At 42.3% G+C, this 14,785-nt stretch overlaps 1 long non-coding RNA gene across 2 annotated transcripts in view; it reads left to right on the top strand.

The window, feature by feature from the left end:
- LOC146432620 (uncharacterized) overlaps positions 1-13,863 on the top strand; it is a 41,424-nt gene extending 27,561 nt beyond the window's left edge. The window contains exons 1-3 of one of the 2 annotated variants that reach the window (XR_014854178.1): positions 5,258-5,328; positions 6,319-6,422; positions 13,786-13,863. This is a non-coding gene — a long non-coding RNA (uncharacterized LOC146432620). Of the gene's footprint in view, positions 1-5,257; positions 5,329-6,318; positions 6,423-13,785 lie in introns of those variants that run through there. The other variant, XR_014854177.1, reaches the window with a different exon arrangement.
- Positions 13,864-14,785: the final 922 nt, after the last annotated feature.

Genomic DNA, 14,785 nt, shown 5'->3' with positions numbered 1-14,785 from the left:
ATGGATGCTGAAGTCACTCAGGCATCGAGAGCCACAGCAGTGTCCCCAGCCATGTCCCTCAGTGCCACCAAGCACCTCTGTCTGGGGGCTTGTTTGGGAAGGGTTTGTTTCCTCAGCATCTTCCTCGGAGCACTGAGGGTCCCTGTGGAGGCAGCACTGCTCTCTGCAGCCCTGACCACCCTAAAGCTGTGATCCTGCAGTGAGCTCTCTGTGAATTCCTTGTGGGAATGCAGCTCTCAATAACAACCCCAGCAGGATTAGGAAGTTCCGTCTATTCATTTAACACCATTGTGGTTTTTCAAACAACAGCATCAATGAGGTTTTCATTTTCTTTTTTTTTCCACAGAGGAGAAACAATCTGACCACGATGAGTTCAGCTCTGTAGTTTTCTGTAGGGAATCTATTTGCTGAGCCACTGACTCCGTTGGTGCTTTGCAGTAATGCCAGCACTCGGTAAATATTGGCCACTGTGCCTCTAAGTACTATTAATGAAGTTAATTAGCAACAAAAGTTTTCAAATGTGAAAAAGCTACAGGCACAGCCACGGTTCATTAAGCTTCTCAGAAGCTTTAAACCAATCTTAACTGCATTTCTCAGGGGAAATGAACACAACTTTTCCTAAAGAATTGAAAAAATTTAGCAGGTCTTCTCTACTTTATGAAAACAGCATTCAATTCCTGTGGGTATAAGGAAGATTGGTCCTGCTTTTCTTGGGAACACTTCTCTGCAAGTGACCTCCATGGTGTACCCTCTGCCTATTCAGAGGGAGCTGATGGAGCAATTAAGAGGTATTTAGGAAGGAAAAAAAAAGATCATAACCTTTTTAATAAGCAATTTGCCTATGATAGTGCTGGTCAGTCCAGCATATCCCTCTCACATAACTCATTAAGACCAAGAACTAGATTTGCTATAGTCCTGTTTCATAGCATTATGGAAATCCAAGATTTAAGCCAGTGCTTTAATGTCCTTGCCTTGTTTAATACCATTACTGCATTATAGATTTCAGGTAGCACTTAGGTGGTAGATTTTCAATGCAATGCGTGGGATTTAATGTCAACAGAAGTTCCATCACTAAATCTTCTGCTCTGCTTTAAAAATGCTCCTTTTAACCTCTTGCCTGCAGCTTAACACCTGAGATAATGGGATGCTTTTAGGGTATTCCTTATGTCAATGAACTCCCTGGTGAATCACAGGCTCTGAGAGACAGATTTCACCCTGATGGAGACTTTCCCATGGTCCAGATCTGGGGTGACAACTGATAAGCAACGATGCAACATCTTTTTAATTTTCATTTGAACTGCACGGCCTCTATCTTGAGCAGCAGAGCAGAGGTTTGTGGCAGGCTGTAGGAAATGGGGAGAGGGAAGTTCCAGATGCCTCTTCTTCCCTTCCCCATCCAGCAGACACAGATTTGCACAGAACTGCTGCTGCTGCTTTGTGCCAGCGTTTGAAGTCATTCTGATTCAGGTGTTGAGATTGCACTGACAGCAACATGTTTTCTCCTCGCTGCTTTCAAATTAAAAACAAAATGAGATTTCCTTTGCCAAGCCCTGGAAATGTGTTTTTCTCCATTTTTAGGTCTAAGCTGGATGCAACAATTATTCCTTTAAAATAAAGGGTTATTTTGCCACTTCCAGCTGTTTAGTTGAAATGTTACCTAAACCTCTTCTCACCTGATAAGCTTGTATAACTCTCTAACTAGGAGTGAGACTCAATTTCCCAAATAATATTCCTCCTTAAATAGAAACCTAATCAAACACATTCAGCATTTTCATTGGTTACCTGAGCCTATTTCCCAATAATCTGTCTTTCTGTACCAGAGTATTACATCCAGTAAAGTGAAAAGAGAAATTGTGGAGGAAATTAAAGTTGGTTCACTGTGGCAGCCATCAGTTCTAGCTCAGCCAGCTGCATCTCTCCTCGCTGCTGTGAAATTGATTTTGGGAGCAAAATTCTGTTATTGCACCCTGATATTTCCTCAATAGTTCCCTGAAATATATGTGAATAGAGCTGTGACAGGGATGGCAGGGTCAAGCTAAAGATAACCAGAAAGAGTTAACGTATTAAGCTTTGCCATTCCATGGTCTATGTCCCTTGAGCACTGCATGTACATACAGCCTCCCAGCAAGTAAATTTTGATGCAGATGGAAATGTTTGTACCTGAAAGTAAAAAAAATTCTACATTTTTCTCAGCCAATCGAGAGATAAAGCCAGTATCCTTTTGTCTACAAATCTGGTAAGATTTAAAACCCATTCTAATCCCCTTGAAGACGCATCACAAATAGTTTTCTCACACATAATAAAAACAACATGAATCTTTCACTAGAATTATTTACTGCATTACTTTCCATGACCAGTCATCAAAGGAGAAAGCAAAGAAGTAATGAATTGAGAAAGAGATGATGAGAAGCTAACAAAGTATTCATGTGGTTTTATTCCTTTGGGCAAAACCTTTATTCCACCAAAATCAATGAGAATAGAATAAGATGAGTTATGATTTATTGCTACAGTCAGATCTCATTGTGTTGCATTAAAGAGGTTGTGATGATTACAGGTTTTCTCTGAACATGCCACAAACAGTGACATATTTAGAAAGCATCAGATGTCAAACACCAAACTGCTTGGGAGAGAGCTTATAAAATGTCACATCACAAAACGGATCAAAATAGTGCCTTTCCCAGTTTTTTCTTTGTTTCCTTTTGGCAAGCACTAATTTCTCAAGGTGCTAATCCAAATTGTTTCTTGATGTGAGGCCATTGTTAAGTCAGTTCTGTGGTCACACTAGCCTGAGCCTGGCAGAGTATGTGGCATGTGGAGCATAAATCACCTGGCTTTGCTCGTTCCCATCCTTGGTCATGTACCAGATAATCAGTGATGACTCAGAATTACTCAAAGAGTAGCTATTGCAAGTTCATTTTGTTATCCTCAGTGTTGCCTTGTCTGTGTGTGCACTAATCATGCTCCAGGGTAGCTGGATTTAATGATGGTGTCATCAGAAAGTGGTGGTGTCTTTTTTGAAATTTTTGTGACAATATAAGCCCAGCTGATGAATTGTTAGTGATATTTTTCTGCTTGTATCCTTAGCATGGATGGTACCAAGATGAAAGCAACACTGTCAAGCCTTTTTGACTACAGCTAAAATTCCTATTTGCCATCAGAAGAGATTATGTTAAACCAGCCATAGTGGGGCCGGAGGTACCTCAAAGACATACTGCAGTGACAAAAAGCATTACCAACACAGAGATGCAATTGCCTTTCATGGGAGCTTAGCTCCCAGGTATGACTGATTGTTTTAGGGCAGCAGCACTGACAGGCTGTGCCAATTTTATCAGTCGGAAATTTCCCTCGATTTTTATTTGATTTATTTTATTGGAAAATATTCTCAAAACGCTGGCGTGGGGGTTTTGTATATTAAGTGTTTTTCTTTGCTGGGAGGGAAGTGTCAGGAAGCTGAAGTCCATCTGGTTGTAAGAAGCAGGCTGTGACTTTCCCGGGGAGCAGGAAGGTTGTGGCTCAGAGCTGAGCACTGTTCTCATCAGTTTTTGTTGTCACTGAGAAGCAAGGGAGTCTGCAGGGAATGGGCTTGGGGGACTTTGAGAGGAGCTTCCTCCAGGCTGGGAATCTCAATCCCTCACTGCTGCCAATCCCCTGTGCTGCTCCCTCCAGAGCACTTCAGAGCAGTACCTGCTGCCCATGGATGCTCTGGTACCTCTGGAGAAGAAACAAGAGCACAACAGCAGCAAAGGAAAATCCTCAGGAGCTGACGAGTAGCAGGAGTACTGGATGTGGGCAGAGACAGCAGTGTATGATCAGTGCTGGTTTGTGAACCCTTTGGTGCAGCTGGGAGGAACTTCCCAGCACTGGTAGGAATGTACCTCCTGTTAGTTGAGAACTGATGATGCTTGAAATGATTCTGAGAGGCAAAATAAGTGCATAAACGTGTACAGAGGTTCAACCTGAAATAAATTAATGAACAATTTTATTCTCTTAGGTGGCTATTTTATTTGAAGAGCTGAGCTCTCTTTTATTCTTGTAAACTGTTTACAGGGTCTTTTTGAGCATCTTCCTTCTGTGATTCACCCAGTAATGTCTGAGGAATATCCTTGGCATGGTGCATGGCTGGTGGGAAGCAGAGCAAGGGGCTGTTTGTGGGTTGGCAGATGTGGGGAGCTTCTCCCTGCTGTTCTCCTCACAGTTTGCTGAAAATCAATGGGCAAAGTTCATGGGATGCACAGCAAGGAAAGTTTGAGCAGTTCTTGGCACAGAGATGTGCCCAAGCCCCACAGCTGTGCACACTGCTGTGTCACCAGTGCTCTGCAGAGGTTGAGGGTGGAATATTTCTCCTCTTCTCTGAGGAAATTCTGCCAGCTCTGGACTGGAATTCTGAACAGAGTGGACACAGTCCTGAGGATGCAATGTCCACTTGCTGGAACTGAGGCCATATCCCTGTTGATTCACCATCCTTGAAACAAAGGCTGTGTCTGTGCCTAGGGTAGAAAGGGAGCTGCTAAACAGAGAAGCAGAGAGCTTATGTTTTATGACCATGACACTGTTTCCCTGATGTTCCAGGAAGGTGTTCAGGCTGTGTTCCTCAAAGCAAGAGCTAACCTGCCAAAAGCATTTGGCATGGACTCACTGACTGTCCTGCTCAGATCAAATACTGACCTTTTGATCTGCTCATGCAGTGTCTCCTGCATGTGGTAGCACATTTCCCATCATTGGTAGGGAATACCTACTGGTATTTTGAAGGACAGATCCCCTTTGTGATCCTTCAAAGAGACCAAATATTCAGTTGACCTAACTTGGTGCTTCCTAAGGAAAGAAAATACATAATCCTTGGGCAACGCAGTGCAAGGAAAGTTCACAGATCTGCAGTCACATGAGGAAAGAATAGAGGCTGAGTGAGGAGAAATTTACTCATGCATTTAATTATCTGAGTCAGCCTAAATAAATTGGTCATCCTAGAAGACGGCAGGGATCCAGGATCACAACCATCATCAGAGGTCCATCAGCAAACATTTGTCATCTTCCAATTAGCGCTGCTCTGCTGTCATAAATTCTCTGTCTCAGCCTGAAATGGGGCCCTTCCTGGAGATCCACTGAAATACTGAACAGAGAGTTATAGTGGGTAGAAAAAGGTACACATGTAAAAGGGACTGAATTAGGATTGCTTAGGGAAGCTTAACTCAGGGCATCTCTTCCACGTGGAGAACTTGACTGGACTATGTTAATGTCCTGTTAATGCTGTATTTTTAAAGACAATTTCACAGATGAAGAGCAAGGAGTATGAAGAGTTGTGTTCACAGAAGAACAAAGAACAAGCACCAGGTAGAAAGCAAACGAGACAGCCAGAGGCAAACTTTCATAGAGAGAGAAGTCTCAGGGTAAAGCCTGACTTGGTTCATCTGCAAAGGATATGCTCCACTGTGCTGGGGAGAAAGGATAAACTTCCACAAAAAATTAGCTGTTTCTGCTCTGTATCGACCTTGATCTATTAAATACAGAGCCAAGTTCAGGTCAGACTATGGAGAAAATACACCTAGATCCTTAAATATTACTCTTGCTTTTTAGAGACAGATTGAATTTGATAAGTAGAAGACAGACGCTGGAGCAAAATTTTAAGGAAGGAGATGGAGTTTGCTTTTCCTGAAAGCACTGTCTTCCCAAGTCCTACCTTTTGGCATTAAGAATAAACATCAAAAAGGCTGGTGATTACCTGTGGTTTGTAGTTCTCAAACTTCAGACAGCAAGCAAAGATTGACTTTGCTGCATGCTGATAGTTCCAAGACTTGGTTGCATATCAGTGAATTATAAACTTTATTCTAAACTAACTGAACCATGTTCAATATTGAGCACTTAGAGAGCTGTCAAGCTCTGAAATGAAATTAACAGTAAAAAGGAGAAGTTATCTAATGAGTACAGGAATGTAGTAGGGGTGTGCAACTTCCCTGTCCTTGATGGCTTGTTTCATGAGTAATTGGTTTTCTTCTTCCTTCTACCAGAGCTCTCTGTGATCTCATGTGTGTGTTTGTGCTCATGTCTGTGAAATGAGGAGCACATAATTTAATTTCTCTATATCTTGGGTCTCCATCACTAGGGAACAGTCAACATTCCTTTTGCTACTCTGAGAGAAATGCCATTCATTTTTAGGCTGATACCCTAAAGGCACCCATGCCTTGACTTTATAATTACACATGGCTAAGGGCGGCATTAAAATCTCATGTTCTCTCTTGAATTCTTGAAAGCTCTTCTGCAGAGGAAATTTTTAAGGAAAAGAAAAAGCAATTCAGCTTGTCTCTTTTTGTCTTTTCTTTACAGACATTTCCAACAGTGGAAAGTTTCACAAGAGGTACACCCACAAGAGAGCAAGAAGGAAGGGGAATGTTCTAAATACAACTTTGCCAGCAAAAAAAGAGAACTAAGTAAGTGTATATTTTAAAAAAAAACCGAACTTGTATTACAAGTTTTCTCCTTGATCACACTGTAAAAATCTTATTCATTTCAATGGAATTACCCAAGTGTAACTTCAAGGGGGATTTGGCTTATGTGAGATCAGGGCAGGAGGCTCTGGAGTAGAGGCTGCCAGGATGCCTCATTCCCTGTGGCTCCTTTTTCTGGGAAGGAGAGTGAAAGGGAGAAAACCCTACATCACATGAACTCAAAACATTTCATCAAACAGCTCACTCATCCCAGCCACAGTCAAAAAGTCTCGTCTCCAGCTCCTATGATAAACTCACAGAGCTCTGAACAAATGGATATTCTGAGCTGGAAATCTGGGGCATCCCTTTCTGCAGCACAAAATTAAATCCAGCAGGCAGAGACAAGAAGGGACATTTCAAGGAGGAGGATTTCTGTTTGGATTCTGGGGGTCACTGTGCTGCTGATGACACACAAAGCATGGAACCAGTGCTGCTCTCCAGTGCAGAGCACAGCCTGGGCTGCCAAACCAGCTCTGCTCAACAGTGCCTGCAATAAACTCCTGATCTCTGTCCTGTGTGTCAACCAGTGGATTAAACATTCACCACCAGTACCTATCTGCAGCTAGAAGTTATCACAGCTTGGCTGCAGATCTGGTTGACTAAACCTTCCCAGTGGTTTTGTCCAAAACTGCCACTGACATCAGCCAGGCACAGTCTGGGTCTGGGGTCACTGCAATGCCCCCGAGGGTGAAAGATTACAACAATCCAAAGGATTAGAGCTAAACCAGTGGTGCTTATGGCACTGGCTCCATGGAAAGATTTATGAAGGGTTGGCAATTCCAGCTGCCAGCGAAAATACATGTTTTAACAGTACAGTGACTAAAACTAATGTTGTATTTCTGCTAGCTGCTGCCTGGGAGTTTGCTGATGTATTTAGTTCATAGGTTCAGGGCTAGAAGACCTTACTCATCACAGCTCTTAATGCTCCTACCCTTCTGCAAAGCCTGGCACCTGACTTGATGAATAGTTACTGGAATTAATCATCAGAGGGGACCAGTTTCTTCGTTGTACATTTGTCTGAAAAATTGCTCTCTTTGTGGAAGCTTTTAATGGATTTCTCAAGTCTTTCTGAACCGTGACACATAATGCCTGAAATTCAATGGAAGCGACAAATGAAAGGGATAAAAACCAAGGTGAAGCATAATTACTGCATATCAAAATATAGTGCTGTGGTAACTGAAATTCACAGGTGATGTGGGACAGTTTAACACTGCCAAGCTGAAAGTCCTCTTCTGCACAGCCATCCTTGCTGACACCTTGCTCTCTCTCCCCCAAACTTAATTGCCTTGCAATTATTGGCTAGGAAAAAAACTGTAATCACCAGTGATTAATTGCCTGTCCCTGGAACTGACAGGAAGAATGGTCTCAGGGCTTCTGTCCACAGCATCATTCAGCAGTGAAAATACAGCAAGTTGTTTTGGAAATGTCAGGGGGAAGTTGCCAGCTCTCCTCTTGGGCTTGCATGGCTGCTGGAGCACTTTGAGCGCTCTGCTCTTTCCATTACAATGGGGCACAAACCATCTGATTTTCACAGACAACAAGGAGAAACCATTTCTGGACCTAAAAGAGATGCTGTATTGCATCTCCCCCTGTGGGGAATCAGGAACAGATCTCACCTTGCTAGAAGTAAAGGAGGGGAATAATGATGCAGAGCATCGACCTGAGGTGGGACTCTGCCTTTTTTGGAGAAGGCCAGGATGGGATCTTGCTAAACCTGTGTTAGATCTTCCCATTTCTACCTTTTATACCCTCGACTGCACTGACATCCACATGCCCTAATGCTCACAGCCCCACCCTTCTCTCCTGAATGACAGGTTGTCACCATGAGCTCAGTTTGACAGGATCAAAGCTGAATCTTTTAGAATACTACAGAGAAACACCATTATTTCATTTGTCATCCAGAAATAAGGGGGACAGGATTCCTTTCAGGTTATCATACCCACGTTATTTCTAATTCCAGCACAGAGGGGCAGACCATATTTCTGCAGTATTTCCATACCTATTTAGCTCCATTTCACACCTTACAAGCTCTTCTGTCTTGCTATATGTGGAGCAGTATCCAGCATGTTGTCAGCTACAATGAAGTAATTATTAATACAAAAAAAAAACATAGTGCAGGAAAATCAAATGTCAATTTCTGAAATCTCAAGTGATTGGGGAAAATCTTTTTACAAAATATTTTACCAACCACATGCACAAGAATCCTGTTATGGGATTTAGAGAAATGCAGCCACCACATCAGTGCAGCACCATAATTTAGAGGCTGAAATTCTCATTCTGGGGTACGTGCCATAATTTTTAATAAAAACAATTCTAAAATAAAGCTGCTGCCAAGCAAAGCATTACCAGGGCTGCCAGAAGGCTGTCTGAGGAGCCAGCCCAACACAAAACCAGGCAGGGTTTGGACATGGCTAGTAAGAAAGCTTTGTTTGGATAGCTGGTGGATTTGCATGGGAATTTCAGCACATTGAGGTGCTTCTTTTTCACTGAATTGGGAAATAGTTGATGGGGAATGCTGTAGTTTAACCCCAAATGGCAACTAAGCCCCACATAGCCTCTTGCTTCCACCCAGTGGGATGGGGGAGAGATTCAAGAGAGTAAAAGTGAGAAAACTTATGGGTTGAGCTAAAGACAGGTAAATAAGTAGAGCAGAAGCTTTGTGTGCAAATAAAGCAGAATAAGGAATTCATTCTCCCCTTTCCATGGGCAGGCAGGTGTTCAGCCATCCCCAGGACAGCAGGGCTCCATCCCAGGTAATGATGATGTGGGAAGACAAATACCATCACTATGAATGTTCCCCCTTCCTCCTGCTTTATACACTGACCACAACTCCATATGGTCTGGGATATCCCTTGGGTCACTGGGGGTCAGCTGTCCTGGCTGTGTCCCCTGCCAGCTCCTTGTGCCCCAGTCCTGCTCACTGGTGGGGTGAGAAGAAGAAAAGGACTTGGCTGTATATAAGCACCACTCAGCTAGAAAAAAAAACATCCCTGAGTTATCAACAGCACAAATCCAAACCAGCCCCATACTGGCTACTGTGAAGAAATCTAACTCTACTCCAGCCAAAAGCAGCACAGGGAAAAAAGTCTGAAAATTCCCAGCCTGTCCTACTCTATTTTACACAGCAGCTGGGAACAGCTTTTCCAGATGGTTTGAGGTAGGAAAGGAAAAGTGCATTTGCTGTCTGACACTGGAAAGTTCACAGAGCCAGATGAAAGGGATGAACCTGGTTTGGGGACAGGACTCAACAGTGACACATGGAAAACGTGGCTTTTCCCACAGTACTTTCTGGATCTGTTCTTATAGATGTCTCTGTTGGGTGGTAATTTTCCATGTGAGCCTCTTGTATGAAAGATATCCAGAAAATTAAAACCAGACTACTACAGCACAGAAAATATAGAACCATTTTAAAAAAATGCAACAAGTGGATTGTAAACCATTTAAGTTCTGCAGCTTTTATTCATGCCAAGCCCTGAAGTAATGGAAACTGGATATTGAACTGACCCAAGCAAGATCCTGCCAAAAAGTCTTTTGTCTGGTACACTTGCTGCTTCTATTAAACACAAAGTTTCTCCTGGAGATCAGAGTAGGTGGCAACAAATCCTGGCATCACCTTCTGAGATTTCAGTGGCCTCTCAGATTGCCTTGTGCACTGGATTTTTTCTCTCACTTGCTGGAGCACCACTGAAGCTGAGTTGTTAAATGACTGATTGAGTCCCAAAATGTGATAAGCTACTGGGTCCCCCTTTTGTCTTGATATTTATGTTACATGACACGATTTTTCCTTCTGCTCTGCATCTTGCAAAGGAAGTTCAATGTTGTGGAGAATTTAAAATTGGCTCACATTGCAGCAGAGATTTCATTACCTACACAGCAGCCCTCAAGGTACACAGTAATTCTCTGCCTTACATTACTGGAATATTTTGTATCTTTTCTAGGAACTAGGTATTGATCCCTGGAAAATGAACAACCCTTAAAATAAAATATAGACAGCTGCAATCCCAGTAGTCCCATTAAATGATGAAATGCTTCATTAACACCTCATAAGAACATTTAGAACACGAGTGGAGGGCAACTTTCCTCTTTCATCACTGGGGCATGGTATTCACAAAGGAATGGCTCTTAAACTTCCCAGGATTAGTCTACACACAAATTACTATAGTGTGAATAAGACAGATATAAATTGCAGTGCTCTTTCCTACCCTATCTAGGTATTTTTTCTGCTTTGAAATCGTTTTATCATATCCCAGCCTAAATCAGTTACTTAGCATTTTAATCTTTAATGAAATAGAGGAAAAGTAAACCACAGAAACCATAGTTAGTGTGATAAAACTGGGTTAAATTATTAATTAAACCAACCAATTCATATATCCAGGTGCCCTTGAACTTCTTGACTGTGAAGAACCTCTATCAAATTGTTGGCTGTGATCTCCCTTGAAGTTTCAGCATGTAGGTTTTGACTGAGAAAAAGCTCTTCAGTCTAGCAGAGGTAGCAAATCTGGCTGATATTTGAACAATGTAGAAATGCTAAGTTCTCCACACACTGCTCCACAGTTTTCTTGTATTTTTTTCAGCAATGCTGTGAAGACAAAAATGAGCAATATGAGATGTCCTGCTGATTTCTGTGGCTCAAAGGTACCTCTGAAAATTAAGTCCCCAAGTGTTACGCAAGTCATAACTTGCACATCAGGTGCTGCCTGCCTGGAGTGGCTGGAAGCACACACTAAATTAGCATGTTTATGAGAGTATAATTAGCTTCCACTGTGGGGCCCAAGAGAATTTGTCTCCAACATGATTTTAGGTGCTAAATAAAGTGTAGTAAAGCCTGAGATAAGTATTCAGTGTAGAGACAGGATCCACCTGAGCTAGAGTCTCCTATGCCATCTCCCAAGCCTGCAAGAGATTGTAGGGTTTGTCCTAAATCCATCTCCACCCACCCAGAGTGCAAAGGATGCTTGGATCACAACTGTCCTCCTGAGTGGGTGAATGTCCCCTCAGAAACTCTGTCTCAGCCCAAAGAGACAGAAAATGGATCCACCTAAGGGTCTGGCTTCCTAATGCCCAGAACAATCTCATTCTGCATTTTCTGCCAGGTTTCTTATTGATTATTTCATCCAGCTAGAGGCTGATTATACCTGAGACATCAATGGTGTTATGTAAATATCTATCCTATCCAATCAGTGTTATCTACCTAAGGTTTCTGAGGTTTCTAGTTTACTTCTGAGAGGTTCATGAAGAGTAACTCAAGCTAATGATCCATGTCAGTTGGCTTAAATTCCTCAGTTGGAAAATGCTCAGGGGGGCTGCAAATCCAAAAAAGGTTGAAAACGGAGGCAGTCAATAGACAGATAATGTCAGTCAGTCTGATACTGTTAGTGTCTGACAGAAAAAATATCAATAGCTGGCATGATTGATGGGGAATGAAGGAAATACCACCCACAAACAGAAAGTAAATAAACAGGATTGGAAAGGTCTGTGTTGCATTCATTTTGAGACTTCTTATTTTCCCCTTTTTTAAGCTGATTCAGTTTCACTCATTGGTGTAATCCTTGGATCCAGGCATACTTTATAATAAAGAATTAAATGAATTCATACATACATAGTGGCCCTCATGGCATCACCTTTAACTTGAGCTCCCCTCCCACCTGAGTGGAGCTTCTGTGAACTGCCATGGAGAGAGGAATGGAAATACACCTTCTTACACTGAGTGACCTCTGTGTAATTAATAGTGTGGTGCTTAATGACTTGTAAGCGTGTAAGTAAAAAAATTAAAGAAAGGAAATTATGGTTAATTTAGTTGTTTAAAAAAAAGCAACAAAGCAAAACCAAACAAAAAAGGTCCTTTTTATATGTGTTCATCTCCTCCTGGTGTTTGAAATTCTTTAGTGTTAAGCCACTTGGAATCATAGACAGCACAGAGTTTTTGGCTGGAATCTGGGTGTTTGAGTTCTGCCAGGCTATAAATAAACATAGACTGATTTACATATTTATTAAATTCATTTTTACAAGGTTGCAAGCACTTCAGGTCTTTCACATAATGTGGTCAAAATGCCAGCGAGGTCATTCTAGGAAATACATAAATTCACCAAGCCATTTCCCAGTGTCAGAAATGCATCAGTGTAGGAGCAAAGAAAGAGGTGAGAGAAGGCTTTACATGGGGTCTGTGTTATAAGTACAGGTGGGGAGGATCTGAAGGAACTTCATGGAGGTGTAATATCATCCATAGACAAGATATTGATGGATACCTCTCAGTTGCTGTCACTGAAAGAGTGTGACCTAGATTAGTTTGAGGAATGGCAGTTCAAATTATGTGGAAGAGCATGCCTGTTCCCCCATGGAAGCATAAAGAAATTTAAGGTGGAGAAGGAAAGAAAGAAAACCACGTGAGTCCAGACATACATAGCAATAGTTTGAAATGTGCCACTTCCAGGCACCTCTGAGAAAATAAAGCCAGGTGAATTGTGAGCTCTGCTCTTGGCAGCAGCTCAGTACCAGTTCACAGAGCATTTCAGCAGCAGGTTTCAAGCAGAAACTCAAGGTGTGATTTCCAAAAAGACCAGAGTCTCACTTTTTTCCAAGGACCTGTATCTCTTCTCACATGGAATGAAGTGTTGTGATTTTTCAAGCAATAGAGCTAGAGACTACTTGCACCTTTATCTGCCTTCCATTCAACAAGTATTTTGGGGGCTGTAGGACTCATCCTTTGCAGCTGGGCAAAGGATGAGCAGGTTTTCATTTGAGCAGATCCTCAGTACCAACCACACTGTCTCCTCAGTGCCTTGCTCTAGGCTGGAGCAAAGCATGAGGCTGGCATAAGTAAAAAACAATTTGGGATATCAGGAGAGGAGAAAAAGCCTGGCTTCCCCTTGGCAGGACAGCTGTGAGCAGATCGTGCCACACGGTGTGACAAACTCGAGTGTGGCATCTTTAACCAGGACAATACAGACACTGCCAACACGAGTTATGTTGGGAGTGAGTGATGCAACTTTTTGTTGCTTCTTTTCTTTCACACCTTCAAGCCTTTTGACCAAGCTGCACCACAAAAAAAAAAGTGTGAAACTTATCATTCTCTGGAGGGGTGAGGAAATTCTGCTATTCTGAGCAGGAAAGAACAAAGTCAGTCTCTGAGCCAATATGTAGATCATGGAAGAGTTTACATATTGTCATCAAGAATAGATGCCAGAATGTGATGTCTTTGATGTCTTTGATGGCCCATCAACAGTCTAATCAGCAACATGAAGCCATCTCAGATTTGAAATTATCTGTCATGCTCTGAAAGACTGACACTTGACATCTGGTTTGACAGGTTACGAGGCACCATGAAGGCACCCTGGTAAATGAAGAAATTCAGTTCATCCATCAGAGTCTATAAATGACATTCCTGTCATCCTGGAGGTTTCTGGGATTCGAAAAGGTGAGTTTGGACAGTCACCCTCCGAGGCCACCTGGCATGCTGCACCCCACACTTCACATCAGGAAAGAGAATTTCTAATTTCCTCTCAATTCACACCTCTGAGAAGATTCTGAAGCCAAAGGATCAACATGTATAGGAAACATAAGGGCAGACAGAATATTGACTGAAATGTCCCATGATTAACCTATCAAACACAACAGTTGTGTGTTACAATGTTGGGGCATAAATCAGACATTAATTACTGTTCACCACTTACTGCAGGATACTCTTCAATAGAAGAAATTGCCCTTTCAGTTGCAGTCCTGGTGCAACTCTCCATTTCTGAGGGATGTAGGGACTGAGACATAGTTTAGTATCTGGCACCACTGAGAAATACAGCAACATGCAGAACAGTGAAGCACTTCACAGCAGTTATTAAGAGATAAGGTACCCTGCTCAGAAGCTGTAACTGAGCAATAAGGTCGTGCCAGCAAGCACCAGGACACCCTAACCGAATTATCTTTTAAAGAATGAAGCACTCATGGCAGTTTCCTGGTTTTGTGTGCAGAGTTTCACAGCACTGCAATGTGCAGAAAAGGCTCCATCCTCAAGGTCATTTCTGATTTTATGCCCAGTGATGTTCAGGAGAGTTTTGATGGGTAAAGACTGCAGAGGTTTTTCCTCAAATCGATTGCCCTGATAAGAAGTTGCACAAATGGCTGCAAGGAATGAGAGCAGAGGTCGGTCTAATCCTGTATCCCCTTCCTCATCATGGCCAAAATCAAAAGATATTCTGGACTCCACCTGACAGCCTTCCTGGAACAGAGACAAACTCAAGTACATTTGCTTTGCACTTGCGCATCAACAGACTCAAAATCTGGAAAACTAACAGGGGGACATGTATTAAAGGCTT

Source organism: Lichenostomus cassidix, chromosome 10, assembly GCF_008360975.1.
Source record: "Lichenostomus cassidix isolate B80296 chromosome 10, HeHo_3.0, whole genome shotgun sequence".
Lineage (NCBI taxonomy): Eukaryota > Metazoa > Chordata > Aves > Passeriformes > Meliphagidae > Lichenostomus > Lichenostomus cassidix.
The sequence above is the reverse complement of the archived record's forward strand: the minus strand, read 5'-3'. Positions and strand labels throughout refer to the sequence as shown.